Source organism: Nematolebias whitei, chromosome 2, assembly GCF_014905685.2.
Source record: "Nematolebias whitei isolate Nwh7 chromosome 2, NemWhi1, whole genome shotgun sequence".
In the NCBI taxonomy this organism is placed as follows: domain Eukaryota; kingdom Metazoa; phylum Chordata; class Actinopteri; order Cyprinodontiformes; family Rivulidae; genus Nematolebias; species Nematolebias whitei.
Genome location: NC_056499.1, coordinates 54,240,843 through 54,251,122, shown reverse-complemented (window position 1 = coordinate 54,251,122; position 10,280 = coordinate 54,240,843).

The window sequence follows — 10,280 nt, the reverse complement described above, 5'->3', positions numbered from 1 at the left end:
CTCCTAGACCTGACCTTGTCTCTCCCTTTTTCAGGAGTCCCAGGCCATCATTTTGTATATACCTGTCAACTCATTCACTGTAAATAATAAACACTGTTTTGCTTATTTGAGACTTGTGTCGTTCTCGTTCTCGTTCCTACTGGGTTGTCCAAATCATAACAGTTAATAGCTTGTTTAGAGAACCTTTTCATGATATGCTAATTTTTTGAGACAGGCATTTTGGGTTTTCATGAGCTGTATGCCATAATCATCAGTATTAAAACAATTAAAGACCTGAAATATTTCAGTTGGTGTGCAATGAAACTGAAATATATGAAAGTTTCCTTTTTATCATTACATTATGGAAAATAATGACCTTTATCACAATATGCTAATTTTTTGAGAAGGACCTGTAGGTCGGGGACCGAGGGAAAAAAACACAGATCGGTAAAACCCTCCACTCTGGAGATGGAGGCGAAGGTGGAGACGGATGTCTTCAGCTTGCCGGCCCAGCTGCAACCTCGTTCCAGTGTGATGTTACAGCTGGACAGCGAGGCCAGATGTGGTCTTGGGGCGGAGCCAACCTTACCGCCAGATCATCCGATCAGGGCGGAGGGAGGCGGGGGTCAAAAAGTCCCTTGTGTTAACATCCTCCTGGATTATGCCGGGCAGCTCCGAGAGGAGGGCGCCGATGGCTGGGAGAGGTGTGGTCGCCGACGTGGGAAGATCCGAGGTGGCTAAGCATCCGCTTGGCCACTCGTCTTCTGTCACTACGCTCTCCAGGAGGGAAGGGGCAGCTCCGCATCGCCTTTCTCTGAGGAATCATTTGGTTCACTGCGTGACTCTGCGTCAAAGAAGGCGGTGGCGTCATCCCGCCACAGAAAAAAACACTCAGCGGACCTGCTGCCAACAACACCTTTTTTGAGGGAATCATCCGATTTACCTCGAGAAAAAACACGTTAGAAAAGGCGGTGACGTCGTCCAGCGAATAGTAGCTCTCCACGGAAAAACATTCAGGGGGGCTGTTGCTAACATCGCCTTTTTGAGGAAATCATTTGATTACCACGAGGACAAAACACGTTAGAAAAGACTGTGGCGTCGTCCAGCGGGTAGCGGCCCGCCACAGAAAAAACATTCAGCGGTGCTGCTGCTAACATCGCCTTATTCAAGGAAATCATTCGATTACCACGAGGAAAAAACACGTTAGCAAAGGCGATGGCATCATCCAGCAGGTAGCGGCCCGCCACGGAAAAGCACTCCTTGGCGCTTACCTTGAACAAGGCTGCTCGTCTGCTTCTCCTCGGGGAGGAAGAGGACAGGAGGTTGACGTGGCGGAGACCCAGGCATCCTTAACAAAGGTTGTGCCGGTCAAAGCTGGACAACTTTTCCTTCTTTGTTCTTCTGACAGTGCTAGCTAGCTGGCTGAAGAAAAAATGGGAGCCGATTACCCGGTCTCATCGTAATTTATACGGACCGGGGGTGAGGCCCACACACAGCAGGTGGGCGTGGACTAAAGCTTTTCAGTGCAGCACTGAGTGCCTAGGGATAAACCCACCAGTGACAGCTTTAAAGGGAGAAGCCTATATGAAATAGAACATCAACGTTCATGCGCAATATTCCAGGTTAAAAAAAACAATATAGTTAAGTCAGGTCATCTGGACTTTCTTTTTTTGTTGTTGTTGAAACGTTTTGTCCTTCATGCAAAGGACTTCGTCAGTCCGAGGGGCCACAACAAACTCAGTCCCACAAGCAGGTGTTGTTAATGTAATTTTTTTCCTTGCATGACTTCTATATTTCACAGTTTTGCTTTATTTCCCTTCCCTTGTTCCTGTTGGTGCTTCCAGCAGCACTGTAAATAAAAATTTATTCTTAGTGTTTATGCCTGGTTAAATAAATAAAGGTTATAAGCAGCACTTTCTCATAGTGAATCAACCAGTTTGCCGGTGACAGCCAAAACTAGCTGTTCAACTGCAAAAGAAGGACCATCAGCCTAACATTTGATCATTAGTGCCCTACCATTTAGTTAGACCCAACAGTATGAAGACCCAACACAGTATTTAAAATGAACATAGTAATAGTCCCAACACAATAATTAAATCTAACATAATAATTAGATCCAACACAATAATTAAATCTAACATAGTAATTAGATCCAACACAATAATTAAATCTAACATAGTAATTAGATCCAACACAATAATTAAATCTAACATAGTAATTAGATCCAACGCAATAATTAAATCTAAAATAGTAATTAGATCCAACACAATAATTAACCCCCATTGAAAATTGACCCAATAAAATAATTAGACCTAAGACAGTATTAAGTCCATCACAGTAATTAGACCAAATGCACACACAAGATGTGATGTAATGTCGAAGCAATCTATTGAGTCACGTTTATTATCAAGTATATTTTTAATCAATATTTTATTAGGCTTACATCTTTTATGTAACAGATGTAATATGAGTCTGTCTGTGGTTCTGTGTTCTTGTCTGTGGTACTGTGTTCTGCAGCAGGATTTGGCTGTCGTCAGCACAGCCTCCTGCTCAGGATAATCAGGATGAATGTGCTGCAGACCTAATAGCAGCAGCTATGTTGGGAGGATGATTCTCTTTTTTTCATCAACTCCTCTTCATCAGTTTTCAGTTGTTGTTTTTTTATGTGCTGAAGTGCTGAAATCAAAGTGCAGGAAGAATGTGTGTGTGTGGGGGGGGGTTGCTCCTATTGGACCTTGTCCTTCTGGTTTCCCTGTAAAGGCTCAAACATCAATCATTTCCTGGATACCTCCTCAAAACCCTCCCTGCAGACCTCACAGGAGGAGTTAGTACACCTGCTTATCCTGCTCTCTCTCTCCATGCTCACCTGCAGGATCCATACTCACTCATCCTGGCATCCGTGGAATCCTCAGTCTCCTCTTTTCATATCTGGAAAACAAAGAAAAGCAGTGAGAGGCAGAATCTCAAAACTGAAAATGTATCATTATAATTACCTGGAAATGTTCAGTACTTTTCAACTTTTTTCACATTAGCTGCTGCTTGCCTACAGTTCTGGTCACTTTCACAATAAATACCTGTTTACACGTTAACTCTCTCCATGGACTTTATGGTTATGGTTACACTCAGCTCTGTAAGGCTAAAACTCTACATTATGACAGGTTTTCAAATTAAATAAAGATAATTTCAGCAGGATTAACCTATTATCAGTGCTTTGGGAGGCAGATTTTGTTTAAAATTACCTAGTTGCTTTAGTAACAATTTTTATATTTATGTTGCGTTAGAACATAAACTAAATGAATTGCCAGGAACTTTTTTTTTTAAGTTTAGTGTAGATCGAAAGAATACGGCTTAGATTTGACTTCTTGGTTTTTTTGTTGGGGCAGCTGTGGCTGAGTGGTCAGAGTGGTCATTCTCCAATGGGAGAGTTGGGGGTTTGATTCCTGCAGCAGCAGTCACATGTTGAAGTGTCCCTGCAAGACACTGAACCCCTCATTGCCTCTGATGTGTGTCCCATCGGTGTATGAATGTGATCTAAAACTCTGATTAGTCTCTTGATATGAAAATATGTTTTATAAGGTGTTAAGTTGCCTTTATGCCTATTCAAACATATACATTTTGTGTGTGTTACTTTTCAGAATTAAATGTCTAAATTGCCATAAAAGGCAAGGGTGGAATGATATAGGAATGATTATTTTGATGCTTTTATGTCAATTTATACTCATTTACATGTAATTTGAAAACACACTTATACTCACTTTTGATGAAAGTCAGGCCTGTGCTGCAGATGTGTTTTGGAGTAATTAAAGTTCTCTGGGGGATGCTCTAACCAGAAGATCGGGCCCAATCTTAAGGTTACAGTGACCCAGGTTTTGAAGGACATGTTTTTATGAAACCATCGCTCTGTTGCACAGACTGCTTTGATGAAGGAAAAACAGATTTAATTAAATCTGTTTTTCCTGGCAACCATCAAACTTGTTTTCCACTGCTCTCACGCGATCCGGTCAGGGAAAGGTATATAAGAAATGTAACAAACACAGAGAGTCGGAAGTCTTGTGTGGACCAGCGCGCGCGGTGCCATGCAGTAATTGATGATGTGATTCTTCTTTACCTGGGTCGAAAACGACTTCCCGGCCAGTGTCACGGTGAGAAGTTCTTTCATATCATTTTGTGTGTTAAGAGTGTACGAGTGTACATGTTTTTTGCTTGGCTGTTTTCTGTGGCAGGTTAATAAATGACACTTATTATTTCTAGCAGTAACAGCCTCTGGTGTTTTATTTTTTCCCTCTGGTCTGAATATCTGTGCCGACCGTTCACGAGCCCTTTTGATAAAGAATTTCATAATACATCTCTTTAGAATGATTTGTTCAATTATCTTTGTAGAGATCTAGTAGAGTGTTGTATGAATGGGTAAATAAGGCACAGATTGTAGTGTAAAGCGCTTTGAGTATCTCAACAAGATAGAAAGGTGCTACATAAGTACAGTCCATTTACTAAGTCGTACTTTATTTTGACAGACTTCCTACAGCTTCCTGTCATTGAAAAACATTTTACTTCAGCAAATCTGTGCATCATATTGCTGCCCAGCACCCTCATCTATTGGGGGCAGATTTTAGTGACACGCAGAGTGAATGCCTCAGGTAATCACATGTACCAAACCTCTCACTCAGGGTTTCAATTGTCCTACCATAATGCCACCCACTCTGTCATCATGTGACCAGAAGTCTAACCGAAATGACCAATGAGGGATACTCTCAAGGACCCATTCCCCAAGATAGACTTGAAATAATTTCTTCTGGTCATTACTGTATTTTGCGCCTCATGCACAGACATGTTCGTCTGCAGTGACTGAATGAACAAAACCTATACTGGATATGTAAACTGAAAATAACTACATAAACACTCGTTTTGAGCTTCCTAATAGACCCTGTTACACCTCCAGGTCTAGGGTATCAGGGGGTGTAACATAAAATGTTAAAACTTATAAAACATATAAACATAAAATTTATTTGATGCCTAATATATTAAGGTAATTTTAAATAATTTGTATGGGTTGTATTTACAGCCCTCCAAAATCATTTATTTCATTGTACCTATACTCTACTGGTGGGGATGATGGAATATCCCCCGCCAACCTGTTGTCCTGGATCCTCCTTGCCGTAGCATCTTTGTTGTACCTCGTCAATCTCTATGTGATAGCAGATGCATCGCTTAAATGTTGGAAAACTGAGTCTGAAGTTGTCTGGATCAATCTGGATGATGGGTATTGAAGTTTCCATAGTTCCCACATCCTTACCATATAGCCCCTTTCTCTAGGCTTGCTATAATTTCAACATTTTCAACAATTTCCTATGGGATCAATAAAGTTCTATCTTATCATCATTGTCCATACATGTCTTGTTCCAGTAGCCAATTTTTTGTCAGAATGTCTTAGTTCCCCAACATTTAACGTGGACCTTGTTAATCCAGGTGACGTCTGAGCCAGCATGATCTCATTATTTTGTCTTTTGCGTATAGTATATCCGAGGTTGCTCAAAGGTTGACACTCGGATTCAAATCCTGAATCCCTGACATTCCTGCTCCAAAGTCGTGTGACATATTAGTAGCCATCTAGGATTTTGACTTGGCAACAAATTTTTCAATAGTGACATTTATTATGCATAGATGTAGCTACACACCAAAATGGACGTTGACACCTGACTTGTTTTTCAAGTTATCATGATCAAAACATGATGGACAAACAGATGAAATAATAATAATAATCACAATAATCACAATAATAATAACAATAATATAAACTTTATTGTCATTCAAAGTTGTACAGTGCACCATGCAAAATTGAACAAAATTTTGTTTCATTTCTTCACAGCAGTGTACGTGTATATAATTTACATAAGTTTTATAGACATCAGTGTTTAAGAATGGCTGTGTGTGTTTGTTATTGTGGTCACTTCATTAGTGACCCGAGTTCAGCACTCTAAGGGTGCATTCACACCAGCCCTGTTTAGTCCGCTTTAATCGAACTCTAGCTCGTTTTCCTAGAAAGTCCGGTTCGTTTAGGGAGGTGTGAACGCGCCATCGAACTCTGTCACGGAACAAAAAGGCGAACTCTGGCCCGGGCTAAAACCTAGGTCTCGGTCCGGTAGAAGAGAACTCCAGCGCGGTTCGAGTATAGTGTGAATGTAAACAGACCGGGCTCCGCTCCGCAGGGTAAACAAACATGCATTTCTCTGACCTTATATGGAGTCGTCAGCTGCCTTGTGTGGAAAAACAATATTCTTCATGGTCTTCTGTCTCATCTTCTGCTCATGCTGAGTCCATTTTTGAAAAACGACAAAATATAACTCCTAAAACTGCTAAAACTTGATGCCACTCCGTTTTTATTTACAGAAGAAGAAGAAGACATGTCTTCAGAGGTTTTTGTGTCCTTTCTTTCAGTAGTTCTTGGTGCAGCGCCCCCACAGGCGAGTGAGGGAATAGGTTGGTTCAACAGGTTGAGTCGACTGCACAGTGCAGTGTGAATGCAAACGCACCAGCTCAAATGTAACAAAAGCTCATGAATATTGGTCCCGAACTGAACCGAGTCTACCGGACTATCTGGTGTGAAAACGACCTAATAGCTCGTGGGACAAAACTGTTGCAGAACCTGGTGGCTCTGGTCCTCAGGATGCTGTACATTTTGCCAGAGGTCAACAGAGTAAACAGTCCATGGGTGTAAGTTGTCTCTTTTGATTTTATTTCAGACAAAGTCTGAGACCAATGCCCTGATGGATGGGAGGGGTGACTTAATGATCTCTGCCGTTCTCACAAACCTCTGACTCTGATGTCACATGTGCCGCAGAATGGTAACACTGACAGGAGCTCCACTTTGACTCAATTTTTTTTCCTGTTGTTTTTAACTTTTTTTGTGCCTATACTCCACACCCATGGTACAGGTATGACCGCAACACACTTGTGGAGTTTTGTGTGTTGCTGCCTTGCCGTCATGGTTCAGTTCCCAGCCCCCCTCCAGCCTCAGGCTCAGGCTCTGGCCTGTAGTGTTGTGTTCAAGACCACCTAACCCGAGACCGAGTCAAGACCAAGACCAGAGTACACCAAGACTGAGACAAGACCAAGACTTTTAGGGTCCGAGACCAAGTCGAGACCAATACCTCAAATAAAATAAATAAAATATAACATGTTATTATAAAATATTTGTATAAAAGTTACATGCTGCAACTTTAAGTTTGCTTTTGAATGAATATATCAGCTTTTATACAAACCAGATTCCAAAAAAGTTGGGACACTAAACAAATTGTGAATAAAAACTGAATGTGGAGGTGCCAACATCTAATATTTTATTCAGAATAGAACACAAATCACAGATCAGAAGTTTAAACTGAGAGAATGTATCATTTTAAGGGAAAAATCTGTTGTTTCCAAATTTCATGGCGTCAACAAATCCCAAAAAAGTTGGAATAAGTCAATTTTTAACACTGTGTGGCATCCCCCCTTTTTCTTACAACACTCAACATACGTCTGGGGACAGAGGAGACCAGTTTCTCAAGTTTAGAAATAGGAATGCTCTCCCATTCATGTCTAATACAGGCCTCTAACTGTTCAATCATCTTGGGCCTTCTTTGTCGCACCTTCCTCTTTATGATGCGCCAAATGTTCTCTATAGGTGAAAGATCTGGACTGCAGGCTGGCCATTTCAGTCCCTGGACCCATCCCCGGTCCTTCTCCTACGTAGCCATGATGTTGTGATTGCTGCAGAATGTGGTCTGGCATTATCGTGTTGAAAAATGCAGGGTCTTCCCTGAAAGAGATGACGTCTAGATGGGAGCATATGTTGTTCTAGAACCTGAACATAGTTCTCTGCATTAATGGTGCCTTTCCAGACATGCAAGCTGCCCATGCCACAAGCGCTCATGCAACCCCATACCATCAGTGATGCAGGCTTCTGAACGGAGCGTTGATAACAACTTGGGCTATCCTTGTCCTCTCTGGTCCGGATGACATGGCGTCACAGTGTTCCATAAAGAACTTCAAATCGTGGCTCATCTGACCACAGAACAGTCTTCCATTTTGCCACACTCCCTTTTAAATGACCCCTGGCCCAGTGCAAACGTCTGAGCTTGTGGAGCTTGCTTAGAAATAGCTTCCTCTCACTTATGCATGCTCACAACCACACACAAATAGAAGCAGGGATGCTTATGTAGGCTTTAAATGTAGATATATAGATATGTATGTGAGTGTATATTCATGTCTATTTATGTATGTATGTATATAGGCGTAGGTATGGGTATATATATTTATGGAAACTTACTGCAAAGCCATGAATATTTTAAGTTCTTTATACATATGTATTTTGTTGCTGTGTTTTGTCCTGTTCTTTGCAGGTGAACAGACAGTGGCCGGGTGTTTTGACGTGTGCTCTCTTTGTGTATATTTCTTATATTTTGGAGTCTTACTTTGTCTTTTCTTTCTTTCTATTCTATTAAAAAAAAACACCTACACTAGATAGTCACTATAATAAATATTTCATAATAATGGTGTGGAGAGGATGGCTGTAAGGGGAGAAGGGAGGCCATCACAAGAAAAAAAAATAAAAAAAATAAAAAAAATAAAAAAAAAGAAATAGCTTCCTCTTTGCACTGTAGAGTTTCAGCTAGCAACGGCGGATGGCACGGTGGATTGTCTTCACTGACAATGTTTCTGGAAGTATTCCTGAGCCCATTCTGTTATTTCCTTGACAGTGGCATTCCTGTTTGAGGTGCAGTGATGTTTAAGGGCCCGGAGATCACGAGCATCCAGTAGAGTTTTACGGCCTTGACCCTTACGTACAGCGATTGTTCCAGATTCTCTGAATCTTTTGATGATGTTATGCATGGTTGTGTAAGGATGGTACCATTTACTGGCCCTGTTTGTGTCTGTTTGTCCCTTGTGTGTTCTCTTTAGTTTAATTGATGCCACCCTTGTCTCGTCACAGCTGTTTGTAATCACGTCTCGTTTTGTCCTTGTATAAAAGCTGTCTGTTCTGTCTTGTTCCTCGTCGGGTCGTATTCGTTGGGTCTCTGCGTTCTCCTGTGTTCTCCTGCGTTCTCCTGCGTCTCCCCTGAGCTCCCTGAGTTTCCCTCTGAGCCTTCCATCTATTTGTAAGTTTTGCTGCCACGTCAGCTGTTATTTTGTTCTTTATTTACTATTAAAATACTTATTTTTGTAATCTGCCGAGTTGAGTCCTGTCTGCACTACTGGGTTCGTTCCTGTCCAACAAATCCTGACAGGTTGATGATGATAACTTAAAAGTCTTTGCTATTTTACGCTGGGTAACACCATTTTGGTATTGCTGCACTATCTTTCTGCGCAACAATGGGGGAATTGGTGATCCTCTTACCATCTTGGTTTCTGAGAGACACTGACACTCTGAGAAGCTCTTTTTATACCCAATCATGTTGTCAATTGACCTTATTAGTGTTAATTGGTCTTCCAGCTGTTCCTTATATGCTCAATTTCCTTTTTCCAGCCACTTATTGCTACTTGTCCCAACTTTTTGGGATTTGTTGACACTGTGAAATTTTGAATCAACATATTTTTCCTTTAAAATGTTACATTTACTCAGATTAAACTTTTGATCTGTCATCTATGTTATATTACGAATAAAATATTGACATTTGCCATCTCCACATCATTGCATTCAGTTTTCATTCACAATTTGTTTAGTGTCCCAACTTTTTTGGAATCTGGTTTGTACATTTTCAAAGCTACATAACAAAGAATCAGACATTCAGTGGCCTAACTTCATGTGATTCAACGATAAAATGTCACAACTGGTAAACTAGAAGCAGTTTCATCACATGCCAAGCCTTAAAAAACTGCAGTGGCAAAACATGCTTAATAATTCCAAACTCAAGGCCAAGGATAAATATATAGTTGCATTAGTTACGAGTATATTCTTTGTAATTTAAATAGGAGAACTTTATAACTGATGATATGGCAGATATCTTCTCCCACGCCCATCACTTCTCATTTTCTAGGAGTGACCAGTGTTTCCAGATAGAGTCGAGGTTTTCCAGCCCAAAAATCTGTTAAAAACCACCATATCAGACAAAAATCTGCCCAATCAATATATTGCTAAAGTATATTTACTGTTTGAACATGAACGCACATCAGTACAAGCCAAGGTAACTTAACAATATGTGGCAAAATGCAACAATCCAACAAAAATCTTCCCAGAGTTCCCAGCAAAATCAGAATGAAAACTGCCCAATTGGCAGTAAACCACCCTATCTGGCCACACTGGGAGTGACGTGCGAGTGAAAGTG